Here is a 9,314-nt window from a genome sequence, read left to right on the forward strand (position 1 = left end):
ACTAGAGTTCTGCAACCGTATCATATCTGCTGCTATTCATTTATTTGTCCCTTTCAAATACTCAACAAATATCTTAATTATGGTCAATTATGTGTCTTCATCCGTACCCATAAAAGATAATTAGGCATTTGTTTTTCTTTTACCGGTTAAACAATCTGACTCCTTCAATAATTATACAAAATTGGACAAAACTAACCAAACCACCTGATGAGAGATCATTATATATTATGGCCACGTACATACACATATTAAAGGACAAATATTCACATACAAAATAATCAGAGTAAACGTTTAAATTGGACATTAATAAATCCCAAATAGAATATTTTAATTTTAAATAAATTTTTATTATCCTAAAAATATTTAAAAATAAAAATATATATTTAAATTTTTTTGAAAATTAATTTAAGTATAATTAATTAAGACACTAAATAGAATGAATAAAAGTATGCATAAAAGAGTTTAAGGTGATCAAAAGTATACATAAAATATTGTAAATATTAAGTATATCCGAAAAATTATTTTCAATAGACAAAATTATCGTGCCGTTAGTGAATTTGTAAGACCAAGGATGTATTATTGTCTTTCAAAATTAATTCTTTATGTATACTGTATTTACAAACTTTAATATGCTCTTTTATGTACCTCAAACTTTTTTATGTGTATTTTTGTCCATTTACACTATTAGGTATTTTAACTACTTGACAGAAAAATAAATCTTCGTTCCTGTCAAAAATTTATTTTATAATTGTTTGATGCAGAAGTTTTCAAAATCACAACTTGACAAGTGACCAAATCGTATCAAGTAATACCATGGTGAGTGGGTTATCGTTCCCATAAGGATTAATGAATTAAGTAACATTGATTAATTGGCTATTCTAATTAGACAAATCAAAATTAGAGGAATGAATGATTTAAATGTGAACAGAGGCAAATAAAATAGCAAAAAGTGAGTGAAAACAAGAGTGTTGAAAATGTTAAGGTTTTAGAGATATTTAAATTTTAGAATCAATATATCTTGGTATCTACTTTGATCATACAAAGATGTGTTCATGGAAAATCTCAAATAATCAAACTCCAATCCTTTTGTAATTCAATTTTTCTTAACTTAATTAACCATCAATTTCTTGATCAATTAACTATGAAAGGAGTTTAAGTACAATTTTTTATTTAAAAAACCACACAATTCTTAAGAACTAACCCTAATTAATTTTATGTCACTTATCAAAATTAGTCTCAGACACTCAAAGAATTATGAGAAGGAGTTTCTAGCTTAATTCCAAAGATTAACTCTTGCAAGATAATAAAGGAATTCAATTTAGATTAAAGTTATTTTTCAATATAATCTAACCCTTAGGATGAACAACGAGACTCGCCTCTTGAATAAAATATTAATGTATAAATTAAAGGTAGAAAAATAATAATATTAATCCATCAAAGTAAACAGAGCCCCTAACCTTAACAGAGGAGATTAGTTGCTCATGGTGGAATGAAAAACAGGATTCTAAAGTATGGTGTAGTGTGTTACATGATGTCCCTGGATAAGTTCTTAGACTTATTTAAAACCTAAACAAATCTAAAAGTTTAATTTCAAATCAAAACAAAATTAAATCAAATCATTTCTAATAACTCCTAGTTAACTAGTGATCTTCCTTGTCATTAGGGCTTACACGTTGATGCTTGATTACTTCCTTATGCATTATAGGCTTGAATTTAATCTTGGGTTTGAGTGCATCTCCCAGGAATTTTGTCGTGTAAGCTACGTAAGCGGACGTCTCATGTCTACTTTGGGAGAGAATAAGTGTGAGTGATGTGCCACACCTTCAATGCACCAATCTTTTGTAGCCTCTGGAGCTTGGCCCAGCGTGGGCCTGGTGTGAAGAAAGTGGGACGTGAGAGAGCCATGCACGTAGGAGGAAGCTTGGGCGTGAAGCATGTTGAACGCTTGAGAAGAGAGGGCGTGCTTGAAGCACAAAAATCTTTCAACAATTTCTTAAACATATTAAAGCACAAAGCAACTCCAAGAAACATTGATTAAAGCACAAAAATCTTAATTAAACTAAGAAAATCACTAACTTTATTCAAAGAAATAAATAACGACAACAACTAAAGATGCTCATGCATCATTGTTCTCAATGGATGCATGTACATTAAGGTTAGGATGCAAGTTGAATGCATCATTAATTGTGAGTTTAATGCATGGTTTGACAGCATATGAGGCATGCCAGATGCCTGATTGTGCCAAGGGTCACTACAAGAAAATTATCCATTTAGCCACACTTTTTTTAAGTTACATTTGAAAAGCATAATCTATTCACAGAATAGGCTACGTTTTTCTCTGTGTTACCTTTTTATAGGAGAATAGAAAATATAGTTGTGGCATTACTTGAAAAGTGTCTCCTTAGATATTATAAAGATCAATTATAATGCCGTAGCTTTATCTTTAAATCTATGGGTATACTTTTCTCACCAAAGAGAGTGCTTTTGAAGAGTAACCTATTTGTTATGTTTTGGATACATTTTAAAAGCATTTCCTAATGTAACAATGCCAAATAAACATACGACACATAGTGAATTTTTTTGTTTCCTTTTCATCATTGAAGCCCTTCACTCACTTACACTACAAAAAAAATGATATAAAACGGCATTAATAATATGGAGGTTCTATAATATTGCCATAATATTTGAGTATTTTGACGTTTATGATTATTGCCGTAATTAATTGGTAGTTAACAGCATTTTTTTTTGCTTCTGGCGGTTTTAAACGCCATTATCAATTTGTATAAAATGCTCAACCCTAAATTAACCCATCATTACTGTGTTGAACTTGAAATGCTGCCAGTGTGAGAGAAATCTTGAAGCTCTGCCACTGCGTTCTCCTCTGTCACGATCTCTCCTCCGACGACTCCTCTCTCCAGCGACGGCCTCCTCCGGCAACATCTCCTCTAGCGGCGTCTCCTCCAGCAACGACCTCCTTCTGCGACGTCTGCTCCAGTGACGGTCTCCTTCGGCGACGTCTCCTCTTGCGACTTCTCCTCCAGCGACGATCTCCTCCTGTGGCATTCTCCTACGCTGGCAATCTCGTCAGTTGAGCTATTGAGCTGCGAGTTTCTCTTCCGGCAGACTCATAAGTAGGTTCTTCTCTCTCTTTGCCTTTGTTCTCTTGAAAATATTTCATTCTAATCGATGGTCTTAGGCTTGCCTTAGATTAGATGAACAAATTTAATTAAAATTGGTTTGAATCTCAGTATAGTAGTCAAAATGTTTCTCGTTCTTTATTCTCAGCATGTATGTGCTCTATTTTGTTGTTCAATTTCCATAAAAGAAAAGAGGAAAACACTCTTTGTAATTATTATATTCTTGTGATTTGCTATAAAATTATACCATTGCTTTGCTTTTCTGGATGAGTTATGATTTGAGTACGACAGAATACTCTTAAAATTAACTTTCTAAGAGATTATATTTAGTTTATTGAACTATAGCAATTTTTCATGTTAATATACTCATCTTTGTCAGGGCTTTGTCCTGTCTGATCCAAAGAATAGGATGTTCCTTTGCAGTTTTCTCATTGTGATATCATTGGTTTGTGGTGCTTATTTAGTTGGCAATTCATTCACCACCAAGGAGTATAAATAAGTAAGTACGAATTTCTATTCCAAACTTCTAACTCTGAAATCTGAATTGCTAGACAGAAAGAGAGAAGATTGTTATAGCTTAACTTTTTGTTGTATCTTACACATTATGTCTCTGAAAAGTCTCAAAATAAAATTTTAGTCATTGCTGTCTTATACTCTATCTCTTGTGTTTCTATCCTTCAATCTTTCTATGATGGCTTCATTCATGTACTAATAAATAGCCATAATCTCCATGGATGTAAATATCGTTTACCTTATTTTTATTATATAGAGTCTTCTCTCCTTTCTCCCCTGTCTGCTGCACTTTGAAGTTTGAATCCAACTCCTATATATTTTCTACTTCTTCTCCTAGGCGAAGGACACCTTCAAAGTTCCCTTCAAATCTGAAGGGAAGGGAAACTTCAGAACAGTGAGCTTCAAATTCAAAGCAGTTGCACCAAGAACAAGACTCACATTCTACAGCTCCTTTTACCATACCAGAATTGATGATTATGGATCTCTCTGTGGCCCTGTTCTTGACCAGGTTATAGTGTTCCCTGTCACCTAAGTTATTAAACCATTAATTTAGTACTTAGTAACTATGATTTTTGTAAGTTACTTGAGCCTGTCTTCTGTATAATTGCACGAGACTATACCACTCCTTTACTCTAGTTTGCTGAGCACAAGACACCAATTTTAATTTCTGTTCATTACAAAATTTGGCTCAAGAGTTTGAAGATCAAATTTTTAATCATGGGAGTTGAATGTTCATGAAATGATTAAGTAGTATATTTTAGTTTTTGATTGTTACCATGTGTTATTGGAAATCATGAGTTTCAATAAGCATGCATTTGTTTCATGCCAACATTCTGATCAATGCAACTTTTTCCCCTTCTTTTTTCTTTATTTGTTTGTTCCAGGTTTTGGAGTTGTAGGTTCTTGTAGTACAGAAAAAAAAGAGGTAGATTGCATGGAATTGGCTACTGGAAGTTACCTTCTAGAGTTGTCAACGCGGTATGCAGTATAGGAGATTTTTGCAGCATGGTTATTGTAACATGGTTATTGGCTACTGGAAGTTACCTACTGAAGTTATTGTAAAATGGTTTTGTACCTGCAGGGTGAGGAGATTTTTGTAGAAGCTATTAGAGAAGTAAAAGAAGAGACAAGACTGAGTATCTAAGTAAATGTGGCCAATTTTTTTTTATTGATCATAAGTTTTTTCATTGAAATTCTAACTTTATTTTCGATATATTAAGCACAAAAGAGGCATATTAATGATTTTCTTAGGAGGAATTTGAATTCAGTGATTGAACAAAAATCATTAATCACCATCACCAAGTCCTGTTTTTCTATTTTTCAGGGAAGTGCAGAATTCATTCTTTGGGAAATCAGATTTGTCATTTCTTTGCATCTTGCGCCCTCTTTCTGTTGAGATCAAAAAGCAAGAATTGGAAATTGAAGCAGCTCAGGTACTTTTGTTTGACGATTTCACATCATTCTTCTGTTTATTTTGTTCACCCAACATAACTTTTCAGCAACTGATACTATGAGTATGAGATGATAGAAGGAGAAATATCCAAAAGATGAACCTAGTGGTGCTAATAAGTTATTTTCTTAATATACAGAAAGAAGAATTAGGATTTGACCACTAGGAGGTAGCCATGCCATCTGTGCCTCCACCAGATAAGGTAAGTTACATGGTTATTTATATTAATTAAGATTTAAGAATGAAAATGTGTTGCTGATTTCAGATTATTAATTGTTTCTAGCTTTTGTCAATGGAGGAGCTGCGGGAGAAACGCCTTACTGACCCTCGTCTTCCAAAGTAATATTTTGGGGGGTGCAATGTGTTGTTAAAGAATATGTATAAGATTCTATTTAGAGAACATTCATGTATCTAAAGCTAAGGATCTCTGATGACTAAGTTTGTTGCTTCAGAACTTACCGGAACAAAATTGCTACAACTAAATTCACCCCTTGGCCAATAGAGATACGGTTCTGTGAACCTACAACTTCAACAAATCAGACCAAATCTCCTCCCCAGGTAATACTTTGCAGGGGAAAAGAAGGGTAGATCAATTCTTTGCCTTTTTTAATACTTGTTTAAATGTTTTATGCAGTTTGAATTTTTGGTTTAGAACAAAGGAAAAACTTTCAGATGATCAGGCCTTGCATAGGTACATTATCTTGTATCAGCTTTTTATTTCTTTTACTCTACATGTTAATTTTGTTATTGCCTAAAGTCTTGTACTTATCTCAGTATGCCAAACCATATTCAATTCCGGAAGTGAAGACTACTCACAACAAAAAGAAGAAAAGCACGCAGATTTAATTAAAAGTTTGAAATCTAGCATGGACAACTTGAATAAGGAGGTAACATTTTAGGCACTATTATTTGTAACTACTCTTTCTTCATTCATCTATACTTCTAAATATAGTAAATTTATTTTCTAGTATCATGCGAAAGGTAACATGGATAGCATTTGCATTTTTCTTATATTCGAGTTGTGACTTTTATTGTTGTGTCTGGTGTAAATGTGATCTAAATTGTGTCTTCTTATTGCAGTTGGAAAAGATGAAAAAAGAGAATTCAACTCCTTCATGAAGTAAATAACTCATTTGCATTGATTGCCGTGAAACATGTCTTTTTCTTTGTTTAGATTCTTATAAATTTTATCCGTTGCTCAGGCTAATCAAGAACGGGGAAATATATTCCTTGTGTTCAAGGAAATATCTGTCACTGGCAATGCATTAAAAAGGGTTCTTGCTTTGGAGATTGAGCTTGCTGAAGCATTGCAGGCCAAGAAGAAATCAAGCATGCAATTTCAAAGGTACACCTTTCTTTTGGAGCAGTAATTAGATTTTGGTACATATAGATGCTAATTTTGGAAGCACTTCACTTAAATTTACCATTTTCTTTGTTCTCGGTTAAAATTTGATGACTGGTTAGAATCTAAATTCTGATATGCATCATCTTTTTTACTCTTTGAAATGAAGTAATGATCTTTTTCTTATTTTAGCTATCAATTGCATTTTAAAACAAGTACTTCGCTGATTGAATTAAACAATCTCCAAAAGATGTTAACACTGTTGTTTTGCACAATTAATTAATGTAGAAGAGTTTTATACTAACATCTAATTAAGAGTCACTTTTATCTACGTGGCAGTTCCTAATTTAATGGAGTAAATCATAATCCCACTACGTACTTATTCCAAATTAAAAGCTCCTTATGAATAATTGCTTGGTTTATATTCTTATTTATTTCATCAGCATACTAATTTCTTATAGTGTTTGATTTTGTACGTTACAGATTCAAGTGTCCTTTTGGTGAATGAAGCAATGCAATTAAGTACGTACCATGAGGAGGATTTATGTAGTGGTCTTATTTGTTTATTTTATTTGTTAGTTTGACTCCACTTACATTTGTTAAAATATGTGCTTAGTCATACAATATTACATCTTCTTAACTAGATGAAAGAGATGCCAACTACTTATAATGATAGTAACTTTACTCAAGAATTTCACAAGCTTTTCGAAATGATTGAATTATTAGTAACACCTTAGATTTGAACAATTTAAAATTCATTGCTACAAGTAAAAACAAATTCAGTTAAGAATGCCTTATTTTTCACGGTTGAATTAGATTATTGTATGGCATGGGAAGCAATGTCACAAAGTTGGAATAATGGTTTCTTAAATTTAATAACACATTAACGGTTCATATCTAAATTGAGTCTCTGTTTTTATTATTAGCAGCAATTGAACTTGAGATTAACTAAGGGTTACAAATAGTACAGCAGCTTGTTTTATATACTGATATGACAAATTTGGAATTGGTTAAGGGACATTTTTCTACTGCATGCAGGTTCTGGATTTCAGCCTTCATCCTCAAGAACTCAAGTTTGTGTCTTATAACACGATATACCACTCAATTAGGCAAGTTTCTTCCATCTTTTATTCCCTCTGATTCTTTTTAGCTGTCACTGTTGCTTTTTGGTACATCATTGATCAATTGACATTGGTCCAAGTAACATAAATAACATATAAATGGAAATAGAGAGAATATTATTGACTGTTGATAACTCAATGTAACTCATCCAATAGGTTGAAAATGACACCAAGTAGTGTTTTAATTAAGCTCTCTGCTGTTTCTGGAGATGCTTCAACAATGCATACTATGCAAGAGTTGGAGGAGTAAGCACATCTGAATTTAATTCCCTCTGGTTTGTTGCGGGGAACATCGTCGGTGGTCCTCGCCGGACTTGTTGCCACTACAAAAAAAGAAGTATAAAAGAGAAAGGAAGACCCAATCTCTCAGATCTAAAATTCCATCCGAAGACGCGAAGTTCCACCGAGTTTGCTGTCGCAGAAGGAGGAAACTTTTGGCCTCCAAATCTTATTCATCATCACTTAGCTAAGCTACTTGTCTTGTATATTCATATTCTAAGTAGTAAAAACAGCACTTATTAGATGGTTTAAATACATTATTAGTCTTGACTGATTAGTGTTTATTGCAATGCTTGTATTTTGGTAAGTTTAGTAAGACAAGATTTTGTATAGGAGTTATTACTTTTGATTTTCAATAATAAAAAATTATATATTATATTAATATTTTGTTTTTGAGTTATATAATATTTCATTTATGGATTATAATTTTTTGCTATTGTGAAATTTTAATCATAAAATTATTTATTTAACGCGATAAAAATGACGGTAAAAATTGTTAAAAACAACGATAAAAAATGTCACTGTCAGGGTAAAACGGCAGTTCAAAAATGCCATTTTAACCAACCAAAACGCTATTGTCAGGGTAAAAATGGTGGTTCAAAAATGCCATTTTAACCAACCAAAACACCACTCTGTCAGAGTAATAATGACGGTTCAAACCGCCGTTTTAACCTATCCAAAAACTGCCATTTTAACCTTGGAAATAACGGCGGTTTGAACTGCCGTTTTAACCAACCAAAACGCTACTCTGTCAGGGTAATAATGGCGGTTCAAACCGCCATTTTAACCCTGGAAATAACGGCGGTTTGAACCGCCATTTTAACCTATTCAAAAATCGCCGTTTTAACCCAGGGAATTGTGGCGGTTTTCAGAAAACCGCCGTAACAACCAGAATGGCGCCCAGAATTACGTCACTTTACGAAACTGCCATTATTGGTAATAATGGCGGTTCAAACCGCCGTAAATACCCAAAAAAACTGCCGTTTTTACCAGAATTTTTTGTAGTATTAAATTCCTTCTCTCGTGCCATCCTTCGCCAAATAAACTCACTCTCATCCTCGTTGCCATGCCCTCTAGTGCAGATTTTCTATATTCACAACTAACCGGCAAGTGCACTGGATCGTACCGAGTAATACCTTAGGTGAGTGAAGGTCGATCCCATGAGGATTGATGAATTGAGCAACAATGGTCGAATGGCTCACTTAGTCAGGCAAGCATAAAGTTGTTTTTTGAGGGTTGTAGAACACATTAAACAGTAAATTCAGAGAATTAGAAAGCAAATAATAAAAGTGGTATGAAATATATGAGAAAAAGCAGTTGAGATTTCGGAGTTGTTTATTCATCTGGATTAAGTTTTCTTACCAACTATTTTAATCATGCAAGATTCATTTCATGGCAAACTGCAATTGACTAAACCCTAATGTCTTAGAGATTTTGTCTACTCTTACCCAAAGACTAGAGGGTTAAGTTCA

At 33.2% G+C, this 9,314-nt stretch overlaps 2 long non-coding RNA genes across 8 annotated transcripts; one reads left to right on the forward strand and one right to left on the reverse strand.

The window, feature by feature from the left end:
* Positions 2,733–7,577, forward strand: LOC107648758. Of its 7 annotated transcripts, none has more exons than XR_002348737.1 (15): positions 2,733–3,131; positions 3,561–3,636; positions 3,988–4,158; positions 4,535–4,628; positions 4,732–4,794; positions 4,975–5,083; positions 5,240–5,302; positions 5,384–5,439; positions 5,540–5,658; positions 5,735–5,791; positions 5,875–5,987; positions 6,181–6,220; positions 6,303–6,445; positions 6,926–6,964; positions 7,481–7,577. It is a non-coding gene; the product is annotated as an uncharacterized LOC107648758 (long non-coding RNA). The 7 variants fall into 7 exon arrangements; XR_002348733.1 differs by having other exon boundaries at positions 2,740–3,131; positions 3,517–3,636; positions 5,553–5,658; XR_002348735.1 differs by having other exon boundaries at positions 2,740–3,131; positions 3,546–3,636; positions 5,553–5,658.
* Positions 7,920–9,070, reverse strand: LOC110263318. Its single transcript, XR_002348738.1, has 2 exons — positions 8,631–9,070; positions 7,920–8,538 (listed from the first exon to the last, which is right to left on the reverse strand). It is a non-coding gene; the product is annotated as an uncharacterized LOC110263318 (long non-coding RNA).

Source organism: Arachis ipaensis, chromosome B06 (genome assembly GCF_000816755.2).
Source record: "Arachis ipaensis cultivar K30076 chromosome B06, Araip1.1, whole genome shotgun sequence".
NCBI lineage: Eukaryota > Viridiplantae > Streptophyta > Magnoliopsida > Fabales > Fabaceae > Arachis > Arachis ipaensis.